Source organism: Oxyura jamaicensis, chromosome 1 (assembly GCF_011077185.1).
Source record: "Oxyura jamaicensis isolate SHBP4307 breed ruddy duck chromosome 1, BPBGC_Ojam_1.0, whole genome shotgun sequence".
Taxonomy (NCBI): Eukaryota; Metazoa; Chordata; class Aves; order Anseriformes; family Anatidae; genus Oxyura; species Oxyura jamaicensis.
The window spans coordinates 185,820,560-185,835,331 of NC_048893.1; the positions used below are offsets into that span (position 1 = coordinate 185,820,560).

Genomic DNA, 14,772 nt, shown 5'->3' on the forward strand with positions numbered 1-14,772 from the left:
CCCTCTCTCTGGCTGTCAACACACTTTTTATCAGGGTCACCAACACACATCTGTGTGTTAGACTGGCTGTTTCTCCCCAGAGGTGGTACCTCTCTGTGGAGGAGCTGAACAGAAAGTCTCTGCACCTCTGCCCCCAGCCCTCAACATTCGAACTACATTTCCACATCCTGTCCATTTCTCTGAAAAATGGGGCAAGGAGATGAAAAGCTCTTAGCTCACAAGAGTTTGCTTCTCTGCCTTCATAGCTGCCCTTGATAAAAAACAGCTTTCCCACCCTGTTATTTTTTAGAGATTTTGTCAGTCTGCGAACCTGAAATCCACCATGGGGATTCCAGTCCTCTCCCTGCAGCTGTTATTCCAATAGAGCTTAGAAATTCATCAGAGGGTCTGAAAAACATAGCAGCACTGGGAATTCACACCATAAATAGATGCCGTCTGAACAGCTTTGCTTTCTCTAGGCATTGCAGTGAAAACCCTGACAGGCAACTGAGGAAGAAACCATTCAGGAGGTTCCTATGCTTCCTCCGCTTTAAACATTGATCTAGGTTTGAGGAAGAGGATTACAATGACCATTAAGGATTCTCAGGGACTGAATTTATAGCACAAGCAAGCACTGAGAACTCACTTCTGCAGATATGGACAAATTGGCTTGGACTACCTTGCCCTTACTGCAGTAGCACTGCAGCCAACAGAACTACGCATGTAAATGTTGAGACATCAGACAGACCTCTAGTATTAGGTATCCTACTTTTTTTAGTGTGGGCCAGGCTTCTAAAGAAACACATGGCAAAACTGAAGGAAAATTATCTTGCCAAGCCTCAAGTTATGTTATTCATATAAATCTTGATATGAACAAGCAATAGGAATTTGCTTGAACTTTCTGGAATTCATACCTCATATTCTTGTAATCATCTGATTGTTCCAGCTCTGTATCTGGGAACGTGGTGCTGCTGCTGCTCTGCTGAGGACTGCTAAGGGCTACTCAGAAACACAGAGCTCATAAGCTTGTTCCCTTGTTCAGAGTGCACCTTTTCTGGTTGTGTCTCCCAGTGGATTAAAGGTCATGCTGCAAACCCCACTCCTCCAAAACACTGGAGCAGATTCTCTGCTGTGGCACATTGTCAGAGCACCATGACATTGCTGGAGCTCTGACAAATGATATGAAAAGAGTACAAGCACATTTGTGTCCTTTATTTTCCTAGGTAAAAAAACCCTCTTACAGTTCATCATTGTAAACCCTCAGAATCTGTGAGCCATTCTTGGCCATAGCGTACATAATTACGGAAAACAGTACTCAGCTGTAGAAGTGTGAGGACTGAGTCCTTTGTAAATGTTCGTGAATATTCCTTTCTGAAGATTTGATTGTCACTAAGTTTTTCCCACATACAGACTTAGGTCCAGTAGTGCCCATATTTTATTTATAATTTGAGTCACATGCTGCTTTCATAATTTTTTGTCTATTCATTTTAAATATCTCTGTATAGTACTCAGACAACAATGGTGAATCTTGTAGCTATTATAATATTTGCAATTTCCCTTGGGTGTTAGCAATGTCTATATAGTGCAGAGTCCTCCCAATACTTCAAAGTTATTGCATTCCAAAGCTATTAAAAAGTTGAACCTTTTATTAGAGATGTCTATTAATCTAACAGTGGGAATTAAGCTTATTTCTCAGGATTTTTGAAAAGTACAGATAAATCTATAAGACACACACAAATGCCAAGCTTGAAAAATAACAGCATTCTGGTAATGTGCTTGAAAAGAGTTGTTCATTTATAAGGATATTTTACAAGTAGAGTGTCTCTGTTCAGGAACACAGAATCAAATAGTTTCCATTACTGAAATGATTTGAAATTTTGTGTTTTATAAGGCCAAGGACAAATATTCTAAAGACGGGGTCTAAATTAAGTCTGAAAGGCTAAGATGTTCAAAACAGCTCTTTGGTGTCTCTTTTCTGGCAATTAAGTTTAAAAATTCTGCAGATGCCTCATGTGGTTGCTATGTAAGTGAACTTCAGAAAGTGCATATAGAAAATTAGATCCATTAAGATCTCTTCAGTATCTTTAATTATTCACTTACTTATATCCTAAGTAATGCTGAGGATTGCAGTGCCTGATTTTAAGCTCCCGTTGTTTTAAATTCCTGGCCTCGTCCTTCTGTAGTGAGATTACTCTTTCATTAATCTGTGGCATTTTTTTCACATGTGAAAATTTCAAATACTCTCTTTACATCACTTCATACCTCCTTAGCACTTCAGAAAATTATGTCAACCAAGTCTAAATTGCTAAAGGTTTCCTATTTCATATGATATACAGCTACAATGTTTGCATTAGCGTAGTTTGGGTAGTCACCAGGGTTAGTCCTGCCAGGTTATGGAGAACAGACATGAGCTGCCAAGAAGGCAGATAAGCATGGTACTTTTTTATTCATGGTACCTTTTTATTCACATTTTACGTCTTAAGTAAACTGAGAAGAACAGCCAGTGCAGGCAACAAGACAGCACCAAGCCCGTATGCAATGTATACCACAAGACAAAGAACATTCGTTTCATACCAAATTCTGCCTGCACCTGGCCTTCCAGCTTGACCTGGCAAGCAACTCCTTTCAAGACTGCTCCTTAGATAAGCTATGTCTGAGCAGAAGGTTGTAAAATGGTGGGAAGGTGGGGTTGTTGGTTTTTATTTTTTCATCTTTTGACCAGCATTTAAGCACACAAAGATTACATTTTTTACCCACCTCCCTTACAGATACAGAGCAATTCGCCTCCTTCACCCTCACTTCAGGTGGGCAGCACAGGCATGTTGCTCTGGGCTATTTCATGCCTGGGGAGTCTTTCTGATGGGGCTGAATGCAAGAGCTTTGCCTCTCAATACTTTAGCTACTTTTGTCAGGCTGTAAATTCAAATCCTACTTCTCTGCACTGGTCAAGTTTTGGGCAGTGACCTCACACCTCTTGGTGGTAAGCTTCACACAAGTGGCTTTAGTTGCAACTGGTCGTTAGTACAGAACTGCATGAGTTTACCTCATTTTCAGTCTTAATCTGATTGGGAATATGAACAGCTCAACTCAGCATCAGTTATTCAAACTCCTGACATTGTACTCTTTCTCAAGGTCATTCACACACAGGCACCTCTGCTAGTCCTAACACTGACATTTAGAATATAAGTAACTGCAGAAAAGTAATATCAATTAGGATATATATATTAAAAAAAAAAAAAAAAAAAAAAAAAAAAAAGTCTAAAAGTCTGTTAAAGCTTCACTGGGGACTAATTTGGATATCTATTGACAAAAAAAGAAGGGGAAAAAAATCCTGTGTAGTGAGAGATACATGTCCCAGTCCACAAAGTAAATCATCAGCTTAGATAGATGGAAAAGGATTTTTCTCACATTGCAGAATGCTGGCTGATGCTCTTCTGAGGACTTCTGCTTCCACTCACTGCACTAGTTGGTTCCCATCCCTTCCATCATTACACATAGTACTAGCGGCTGCTGCATGGCTGTTATTGTTGAGTCTGCAGAAGCTAAGGCTACCTTTTTGTTGACAGCACAACCCATAAGACTACAGTGTCATGCGAGCTGTTTTTCAGGTCATGTCTTTGGGATTTGGTTTTGTTTTGTTTTTCCTTTTTTTTTTTTTTCCTTAGGCATTGAAAGGTTTTTACCCTCCTCTGTTTCCTTACCTTTTAAAGAAGGTGCAACCAACTGAATTCACTTAACTTTGATTTCACCTCCAACTCCATTCTTTATATGGAGCTATCTCACCAGCTCCACATTCCACCACAGCCTTGCATTTCATCTTAGCCATTCTTTAGTGTGGCTGCTTGATGACTGGAGCAAGAACTACTCATTCATCTATGGAGTCCTCAAGCTCTTAATCACTGAGCAGAAATTCTACTATTTTGGCCCTTAATAATAATATCCAGTGACCTTGCACTGGCGATTACAAAGTTTCATTTTGTTCCTACTCGTCTACTAAAAGCTCATTTAGTTCTTCTCATGTAACAACGTGATCTTCTTCCATTTTGCTTCTCAAATTTGTCATCCTCAACCTATGAGATCTCCATGTGCTTAAAACAGAGACTAAAAGAACAGGGCAAGACCTTGTATCTTCATAGCAACTACAGACTGTGCCATAACTCTCTCAGAGATACCTTCAGCACCAAGGGCTTTGCATTTTAGCACACGCATCTTCTGAAATGTCAGAGAGAGTTAATATATCCCCCTCCTCCCATTCCTGGTGTGAACATTGCAAGCTGTGCAGAACTAGGGCAAACAGAGCCAGGTGAATGGTTGGCTTACTCTGTCTTGCAGATGATCCACCACATCCACTCAGAGACAAGCCCTTTGTGCAACGAGCTCAGTTGGAATGCTCACACCTCAAGCTCTTTCTTCAGTTAAGCTTTTCAAAATCAAGCAAAACTTCATACATCTCTGGGGTTCTTTTTTTTTTCTCCTTGTGTGAACATTATTTTCAGTGTTTGCTAGGTGGCAACGTACCTTCAGGAAAGAAATATTGTGCCATATCCTGGTTCTCTGGAATACCACTTTTTACATCTAGCTTAACTCCTTTGCCAGTTTTAGTATAGCCAACATTCTTTAACAGAAGATGAATCAAAGAGATCCACAACTACAGATTTTAAATATATGAAAGTCAGTAGAGGTCTCCAAGAAGAGCAAAAACTCTACGTACGCTTAAATTGTGTACACAAAAGCTGGCAGCACCTTTTGGAATTAAAAATCTTTGCAGCACAAATGCAATTAACATGATCACAAAGTTACAGCCACGTTAGCATCTGTAAATTAAATATTATCTGTGCCACAAACTTGGCTTACTAATAGGAGAGACATTTCACAGACCAAGACTCAGAGAAGACTCCTGTCAGCAATAGGAAAAGACTGCTATTTGTTTTGTTTTGGTGCTGGTGTTTGGCTGGTTGGGTAGTTTTGAACAGAACTTTTATTGAGCTTTTTCTGATGTGAGAACCTTGACCTGGAAGCCTTCCAAGCACAGACCTCAGTTGGAATTCTGCAGAAATTCTGTGGATGCAGAACTCGTGTGGTTGCATCAGGTACACAGCATGCTTGCAGCATACATGCACATAACAGCATCTGCTTCTCTAGCAGTAATTTAGATATTTCTAGGCAGAATTGCAGTGCTAAATTACAATGGTATGTTGTATGTTGTAGAGAAATCTAAAAAGAAGACACTTTCCCCTCAACTGAAGCTTTGGAATGAGGTTCTAGCCTTCACTTCAGCTTATACAAAATATAGAAGTTAAAGACAAAAAAGATCCTCTTACTCTCATCACTATATAACTCTTGATCACAGCATTATTAGACATTTTTCAGGCTGCTAATGCAACGCCCACTGGCAGTTCTGTTCTTTCATCTTCAAATACATTGTAATGGTATCCTATCTGAAATTCAAGTCTGGTAAATGTAATAAATTTGATTGTAACTTAGATTCCCTAGTTACTCGGGTGTGGGGTCATTGGTTTTGTTGTTTTGTGTTTTTTTTTTTTGTTTGTTTGTTTGTTTTTTCAGGAAGAGTGCTGAAACTAAAAGAGAAAAAGCTGCAAATTATACCTGACAGTTCTAATGTGCTTATAACTATTTTAATAAAAGGTGTTGTGATTCACCATAGATAACATGTCTTATAAAAACAGCTTGGGTGAGCTAAGAAAATAAAGCTAACAGCTTTGCAAAACTTAACTTACATTTTAAAATAATTTGGGTGATGTGGAAAATGGGGATGACTGAAGACTACAAAGTGTTCCAAACTACATTAAATTCACACTTGCAGAATCTGTTTTTGTGTAAAACAATGGCAGTAATGTCTACTTTAATAGCTGTCAAGGGCAGATTACTATCAAGCATGGAGAAACTAGGCGAGACACCTTTTGTGAGTAAACATCTTGCAATTTTTGCCATTTGCTAGACTGAAGGATGTAGTTTAAAATGAACGCTTTGTATTCATAGGCCTAAAACATAGTACTATTATCAGTAAGAAAATAGGGTTTTATATTTTACAGGGTCAATGTTATAACTCCAAGATTCATGGGAGAAGGCAGGGCAGAGGACTTTGATGGTAAAGGTAAAGGACTCAGAGAGAAATGAGTGGGAACCTAAAGTACAAATAGTGGCACTCTTGTCCTTTGACCCAGGACTTAATCACCTGAACCAAACTGCGTCACTTCTGTTTATAGATGACCTAGAATTACAGCACATCTAGAGGAAGCAACATTTTATTTATGCCATTTGGATAGAAAGCTTGAGATATAAAAAAATCAGCTGCATCTTGCAACCAAAAAAAAATTAATATTATAACCTTCCTACTTCAAGATTTAATTAAAAAAATCAAACTATGGGCTAGTGACCCAGAATCTTCCCATTCCATTTTCATAGGGGAAGGAATCTTTAAAGATCTATTTTGTATCATTTGCATATCTATCTACAGATTGCATAGAATCACAGAAATTCAAGGCTGAAGGGATCTTAAGAGATCACTTTCTCAAACCACTTCACTGGGGCAAATGAAATATGTATAAAACAGCCCCTATAGATTGTCCAGAAAAAGTATCCCCATTAAGGGTATTTTGCAGCCCTTCTACATATATCTTTTCCACTGCTTCCCTATATTTGTAATGAAAAGGATTTTTCAAACCTAGAAATTAAATGTATTCCACTTGCATTTTCCTAAGTGGTCAGTGAAGAATAATTGATAACTATCCTTATAAATGGGTGAGGTTTTCTGTGTGTTTTGTGTGCGTGTACTCGAAGATGACAGCACATCCCTCCTCTATTTTCCATTTACTGCTTCATCTATATCTAGTAGGCAATATATAGAAGAAGGATATTGGTTTAACGTGACCTGTTCCTGACAAAGGCATGTCAGCAAGTTTTTATCACCTTATCATGTTCTAGGCATTTAGAAACTTTTTTTTTTTTTTTTTAGCATCCAAGGAGTTTTTTAAGCTATTTTATTATAATTTTTTTATTTTCTTTTCCATTTTTTTTTTTTTTTTTTCTAAAACCGTTGCTATGTTTCCTTTTTTCAGTCTTGTGTTGTTTCAATTCTCCATGAGTTTTCAAAGATATCAGAAATATCTAGAAATGGTTCAGAGCTTACTTGAGCTAGTTCCTGAATCACTTCAGGAGGCAGATGCAGAAAGTGTGACTGTGTCTTTTACCTAAGTATCTTCTGTCTCTTTCTTAAAAGACTGTAGTCTCTCCTCTCTTTTCAGAATGTAAGTTACAACAAATTAAAATCAGTATAGTTATAGCTAGGAAAATTTAAAAACAAAAGGTAAGTTTAAGATAAGCTAATAGATGAGCAGTAGAATAAGGAAGACAAAAGACATCCTTGGATTTAAAATCAGATGTAGACTCCAAGGGATCAAAAGAGCAGATATTTTTTTTTTAAGTCCTCAATAATCAGCTGGAAAATATTCCAATAATGTGATAATATTTGCAAAAAGTTTTACAAATAGCTTTTGTCTTCAAAGACTATTTCCAGTTCTATCTCTGTCTTGCTTCAATGTCATAGACAAGTTCTTTCAGCCTACTGTGCTTCGTATTACCACAATAATGCCATCAGCCCCTAGCGACCCTCCGTAGATGCTATAATGCTTGGTCCTCGATGAGGTACCCCAGTCCTTCAGAGTAGTGGGGTCCCCTGTTGCTCTCTCTGAACGGAGTCTGGTACATCCCCAACTACCAGTGGTAGCTGAGCTTCTGGTCATCAGCAATCTAGTTACTGAACACACTTAACACGAATTACAGTAAAACAGAGACTATGTAAAAAGGAGCAGAGGAACTAAGAGGAGGAGAAGAAAACAGACACAGACTGCATGGGCATTAAGTAATTTAGATCCTACTTCATATGTAACAACTGCTAACCCACAGTTTATTCAATACAGTAATGCAATACTTATCCTTCAAACTGGCCTTCCACTTCCTCCATCCAGGTCTGGTAAGACAAGTGGGCTCTTTTGGGTGCCAGGATGTCATCAGGTGTCACGAACAGCTGTCCTGAGGATATGTGGGATAATATCACGCCATGGACAGTCCCTGGTTTCCAGCACATGGCCTATAGACTCAGCTGGTCCTCAGTCCTTCACTACTGCCACAGCTTCCAGGAGCTTCTTTGTGCTTATGAAGTGGGATGCTCCAGGCTGACCTCAGGTCCTCTGAGTCTCTCTTGCTGCTGTGGAGTACAACAAACAGCTTGCTTTCATCAGACCCCTTCTCTCTACCCACAGAGCCCTACCCATGTAAGCTTAAGAGCAGCCTAGCATGGTAAGTAGCCCCCTAAATACCTTCCTCTACCCCAGGCAAGCAGGCAGGCAGCCTCTGCAACACTTTGCATTACAGATGATTTGCTGTGGATCCTCACTTACACTGTATGGATACCTCTTTTGTGTTGCATAAACGTGAGGCAGGGCCTGTGCTCAAGGACCAGAACCAGCATCATACAGGTGTCCTAGCTGTGCTCTGGCCTGCTCCAACAAAATCTCTCTTTTACAGATCAGAGAGAAGCTATACCTAAGCTATGTGAACATACGATCCATAAACACTGTGAATGCCATGTGCACACAAAACCACCCCAACTTGTGAACATGAGCCAGTCTGTTTGTCTTGGTATCCTCCTATCAGTATAGCTTATGTCTCCTTGGACATCCACAGTTCAGATCCCGGAGCATACTGACTCCCTCAAGTCCCTCAAGACGCTCCCCCTTTCAAGATGGGGTCCGGCAGTGGACGGGAAGTCCGCTGTGGGTGTACTCAGATGTACTCCTCACACGGCCAACAGTTCCTGCCTGAATGGAGCCAGGTGGGGACCATTCTCCAAAGAGCAGCTTCACCATTTTTTCTGCAGGGATCTGTATCAGAACCACAATTATTATGCCTTCATGAGTGGCCCCAGCACTCCCTTTTGATGTAGCTACAGACTAAGGAAACCTTCACTAGCAAATACACAAAGAATGCTCACAATATTTATACAAATAGTATAGCTGCTTTTCAACTCCCTAAGAGCCAAACACAGACATCAATGGAAACAGAAAGACTCTGCCAACCACAAGGAACTTTGTATTAGGACTTTCAAATTTTTATGAAAGGATCTCAGAACCTTTTATAGTGAAGGTATGTGTCTACCACACACATGTACCAGTGCTGTTAGCTTAGATCAGACCCTATACTAATTTTAGTTACTACACTACCAAACACACTTGGAAAATAATCATTCCTTCCCCTTATACAAAAATAGGTGTAATCAAGGATCATAAATGGCATTCTGAGCAATAGAAGTAAACACTACTTAAAATAATGGAATACATTACAGAAAACAGTAATTTAAAGTTCTATAACTCCTTTCTTTTTCAAAGAAATAATTATATACACTTCAACTTCAGCAATATTAAAGATGTTATAATTGAAAATAACTTCCATTAATAAATCACAGTAGCAGTGCAAACTGTTGTTAATAGTAGCTTTAGGCAGTGGTCTGGGGAAGAAAGCAAGGAAGAAGGTATATGATGCTTCTTCATTTTCAGAAAGCATGTTTTTCTTAAGGATTTTACAGGTTAAAATACTGATAATTCTACATTTGTTTCTTTAGAAATACTGTGAAGAATTCTTTACCATCTTTTTGAACTACATAACAATAATTATTTACAATTATATCAGTCACATCACACTTAAAAAATATGAGTCTGAGTCCACAATAAATCTTTCTGGTTTATGAAGCAACACAGATAAAATTAACTTTGCTAATCTTGACTTGTTTTATTGTACTATCTCTCCTTCTTTTTAAGTACAGAATCTATACAATTGAAAGTGTTAGGCAACCTTAACTATAGTTATTGCTGCCAACTCTTCCTATAAAACTTAGGGTGAAATACTGGTATAATTAAAATTGATGGCAAAGCTCACACTGATTTCAGGGAATGGCAGAAGAGAAAAGAAATGCTCCCTGAAATACAGTAACGTCTCCAAAACAAAAATGTGTATTTACATGGGAAGTACTGGTAATAATATTTGAGAAATACTCTTATTAATATCTTATATGAAAAATACATATAAAAATGTGTGTATATATCTATATATCTATGAAAATAAAGTTACATGTAAAAAGTCCAAATAAGATGGTTTCAATTGGATACAGATTTATCTTTTTAATCAGTGCTGGGAACACTACAGAAAAAATGTTTAGAAGGGAAAAAAAAAAAAAAGTCTAACTTCTTCAGCTGGAACCATGAGGAAAATATTAACCACTAAAGTACATAATGTAATTCCATTACTTAAAATGTTTTCAGAGGACCATGGGACCTCTATTATTGTTGCAAAAGTGCCATGGGATCTTATCACTGAAAGATAAAACAGCAGTTAAACCACAGTTCTCATCTAATAGTGAGAAAGTCCCTAATCTTCAAGGATTTATGTATACAATTTTACGCGGTAGGAGTAGTCTTACTTCAGATCACTGAACTTTTCGAAACACGTAATGCTAGGCATATATCTCTTCACAGAACTGAGATCTACAGCCTAAGCTGCAGAGCCATAGCGAATATACTTATCATATTCCAAGAAGTGCACATTCCTTCACAACAGAGTATTAGTTTTGACCTGCCTTTTTTTTATCCACATGAAAGCATTATTTCAATAGTCTACATACCATTTCTTTTATGAATCAAATATTTATCACACAAAGGTAACTGCCAACTTAGAAACTATATTTTAAACACTTTCCAAATATGTTACTAATATCTTCAAATGTCAAAATTATTATTTTTTTTAATATTAAAAACTTTTTTTTTTTTAACTCTTTTCTCTGATTTTTTAATTTGACTTCAAAAATAGCTCCAAAGTCTGAGGGGACTTGTTACATACAAGGTGTTTTTCAGCTAACAACATCAGAACAGTGTGTTAGAAAGGTCAACATAAATTAATGCTATGAGAGGTATCTGGGGACACATATCTTAGATAAATTTTAATTCTTTTCCTTACAAATGGACTCTGTCATGATAAGCTTTCAAGTAACTTCAGCAAGTTGAAAATATTTGAAGATAGGCTATATTTATGGCCTAGCTCCTACATGCAATGATTGCTGTGAACTCTTATTTATGAGCTGAATGGTGCTATCTAGCCACAAAAAGTTCACATTTATTTTTGTTCTTACTGGTGGATGAACGTTGACTGTCTAGTAATGAGGTCAATATCCATGATTTGCATGTCCTGTAAAATAAGTGGACTTTATGTAAACTAACAGCACAGAGTCATGTTAAGGATTCTTCATCACAGGAGGATATTTCAGCTTCCTTGAAACTGATCTCACAATATTCTTTTTCTTTGGAGGAGGGATTGGTAGGCTTTATGGAATAAGTCTCTCTAGTGAAAAAAACAGCTAATCCCTGAGGTGTCCTCCCAACCTTCACAATAAACAACCTTGGCAAAGTAACTTTGAGGCTCTGAATAAATATTAAGATATCAGCTGGCCAACTTTAAAGACTGTCCAGTTTTATCCAATCACTTTCCAGTTTTCAAGGTGTTCAAGGATTATTTAGTTATATTACTTTTAACAAAACTTGTCTTTGTTGTGCTTATATTCTTATGGGCTTTGGAGCATTTTCCTTGTCATCATAGGCAGGCAGATTGCTTTCACCTCTATTAAAACAAAACAAAAGTGATATTTTTAAGAGGACCAATGTTATCTTGAAGGAGCCAAAGAAGGCCTGGGTTTGTGAGACCTCCTATTTCAAGTCTTGTGTCTGACTTTGGGTGGAATTTAACCTATGCTTCAGTTCTTCACCTACAAAATAAAACAGTGATATTTACTGTCTTTCAATTAGCTTGTCTGTTCAGCTCCTCCAGGAAAGAAGTACCCCAAATATTGTTAGTGCAGTGCCTAGCCTACTAAAATCTTACATTTGGTTGCAGCTAGCTGTCAAATAGTACACACAATCAATAAGCCAGACCAGCCCCACATTATTTCTCCTGACATAAGACTACATATATAAAGGGGGGTTTGCTGGCCCTTCTCTCAATTCACAACCAGCTTGTTGTTCCCTCCCCTGAACCTGTTTATGCTGCATCTGTAGTCCCCAGAGACCAACTAGCAAGACGGGTGGCCCTCACACTGGTTGACTGAATCCACCTCTCAATTCTTATTCTATCTAAAATAGTAAGAAAGGGTTTAGATTGAATGTAACAGGAGTTAATTTAAGCCGTTACAACAGTAAATGAATGCTGGCACTAAGCCTAATGCTCTTGAGGGGATTGGAGTTCCAGCAGAGACTGAATCTGTGCTGGAACTTGGCCTAACACTCTTGAAAGACACTGAAATGCAGAATTGGACATTCAGGCATGTGGAGCTGTAGGTTTACTTGATATTTTTACCCTTTACATTTTACTTTATAACAAAAACATGGAAGAAAATGAAGTTTATGTCAGACATCATTTCCTAAATATCAAAGGTGCTCCATGGGCTTTGTTTCACGGTAGTAGGTTTTCATTTGTGGATGTGATTTCACATTACGCTCATTATGCCTAACAAGAAGTAACAGCATTTAAGTCTTATTATATAATGATTCAGTGGAGCATTGAACCTCACAGGAAAATCACATCCTTAAGCATTTAAGAAAATATTTTATTAGGCTTTTAATTTGCTACTGCAGATTTTCAGCAATGCAACCATCTCTATAAGATAAAGTCTGAATTCAACATGTAGAAAGCACATATTACAAAAGCAGGTATGTCAGCTTGCTAAATGTTATGATTTCTGCTTATGAAAGGCAAGGAAGAGCAAACTACAGGACAGGAAAGAGAGCCTCATTTGCACAGTGGTAGCTGTATGCTCCTCTGGGACACTACACATAGGGATGAATTTACTGCAGGGAGAGAGAGGTTGGCTAAGGACACCTCACCTCCCCATCAGCATTGCGTGCTTGCAGTCATAGGAGAGTAGTTGTCCTTTCACATTGCAGCTATATCTGTTCCAGTCAGGAATGTCATCCAAGGAAAGGCAAATGACCTACTTACTTGTTCTTACTCAAAGAAAAACTGAAAATGCCTAGCAAGGTGCTGAACTAAACATGCTCACCTATGTTGCAGTCACATGTTCAAAACTGTGGGATCTGGCATACAGAATGAAAATCCCTCAGCCATCCTCTAGAATGCTTCTGGGACATTGCCAGCATCCACAAAGTGCTTGTTATTGTCTTACACAGAAAGGGAAGTATTCTTAAGGTGTTTGTGCAAATACTCTGTGTCAAACTTTAAGGCTGAGACAGAAAATACTTTGTCTGTCTGGAGGAAAAGAGGAATAGGGGAGAGGAATTTGCTGTAAGTTTTACATCTCTGTAAGAGAAATTGGATTTTTCAGTATGAGTTTGTGCATGACAGGGATTTTGCTGCTATGTTTCATTGTATCTGAGGATTAGAAAGGATTTTCTTGTATGACTTACTTTCTAGGTCTCTGGGGATGGGGAAAGATTTTGCAATGTACATTACAGCCTGTGAGGATGGAAACCACTCACCCTGCATGTTGCACTCTTGGGTGATTTTGCAATGAGCAGTCATTTGTGTTTCCCAGAGGTGTTTTTGAAGAGTTTGTATCCTGATAAGTATTCAGGTGGCACATTCCTGAAGATGTCTCAAACACTTCACTGAATGACATTCAACGGACAACACATGCTAATGGAAGACTGGAAAAATTCTGAGATGCCATTAGTTAAATGACTGAAATTAACATGTACAAAATCAAATTCATGACTATGAACCCAGATTAAGAAAGGACAGCAAACTAAAAGTACTTTAGTGGCATAGATGTGTATCACTGTGTATCAGTGGTGAGAGGGGAAAAAAGGCATTTCCATGTTTCACAGCCGTGTTTCAGATGCTGCAGCGCCCATAATGCTGACAATACAGTACTTGCTGTTGTAACACAACGAGGTGAAAGGTACAGCTTGCTACGATGAACTGAGTACTTTCTGAAGGCCTTTAACCTAAGCAACGGGAAATTGCACTTTTTCTGCCAGATGCCTTAAGTCTAGAATTGCCTGAAACAGTTCTCTCTCCAGTCTTTTTCCAAATTCACCAGGTGAACTTCAGGTGAACTCCTCCAGAAACACGAATCCCAGTACTACCAACCTAAAAACAGTGGTTAACTTCATCTCAGCTTTACTTCATGTGACCATATATCATCAATTCCCAGGCAGTCCAATGTTTGAATGTGACTCATTAACAACAAGCAAAGCTTAGAGAGCTTCAGTGGAACAATGGTAGTGTACAAAAAAAAAAAAAAAAAAAAAAAAAAAAAAAAAACAAGGGATTTTGAAGCATTCAGGGTAAATAGACATATGACATATGTCTCAGACATAAGTAATTACAGCTGGTCAATTCAATCTGTCATGCTTTTCAGTTATCACCTCTGCCATGACAGTTTGTGTAAGCAACATCTGTCGTCTCATTCGTAAGAAACTCCACCCTTGAAAAGGATGTTTTAGACTTATTCATGTTTCTGTTGTTACTTGTTCTGGAATATACTGTGTTCAGTTTTGGGTCCATCACTACAAGAAGGACATTGAGGCCCTGGAACTTGTCCAGAGAAGGGCTATGAAGCTGGTGAAGCGTCTGGGACACAAGTCCTGTGAGGAGTGGCTGAGGGAACTGGGGTTGTTTGGTCTGGAGAAGAGGAGGCTCAGGGGAGACCTTATTGCTCTCTACAGCTACCTGAAAGGGAGGTGTGGGGAGCTGGGGATCAGCCTCTTCTCA

The 14,772-nt window shown here is 38.4% G+C and overlaps 1 long non-coding RNA gene across 1 annotated transcript in view; it reads left to right on the forward strand.

The window, feature by feature from the left end:
* LOC118167247 overlaps positions 1-14,282 on the forward strand; it is a 17,023-nt gene extending 2,741 nt beyond the window's left edge. Inside the window, exons 2-3 of the long non-coding RNA XR_004751042.1 lie at positions 12,675-12,749; positions 13,471-14,282. This is a non-coding gene — a long non-coding RNA (uncharacterized LOC118167247). The remainder of the gene's footprint in view (positions 1-12,674; positions 12,750-13,470) is intronic.
* The last annotated feature ends 490 nt before the right edge of the window (positions 14,283-14,772 follow it).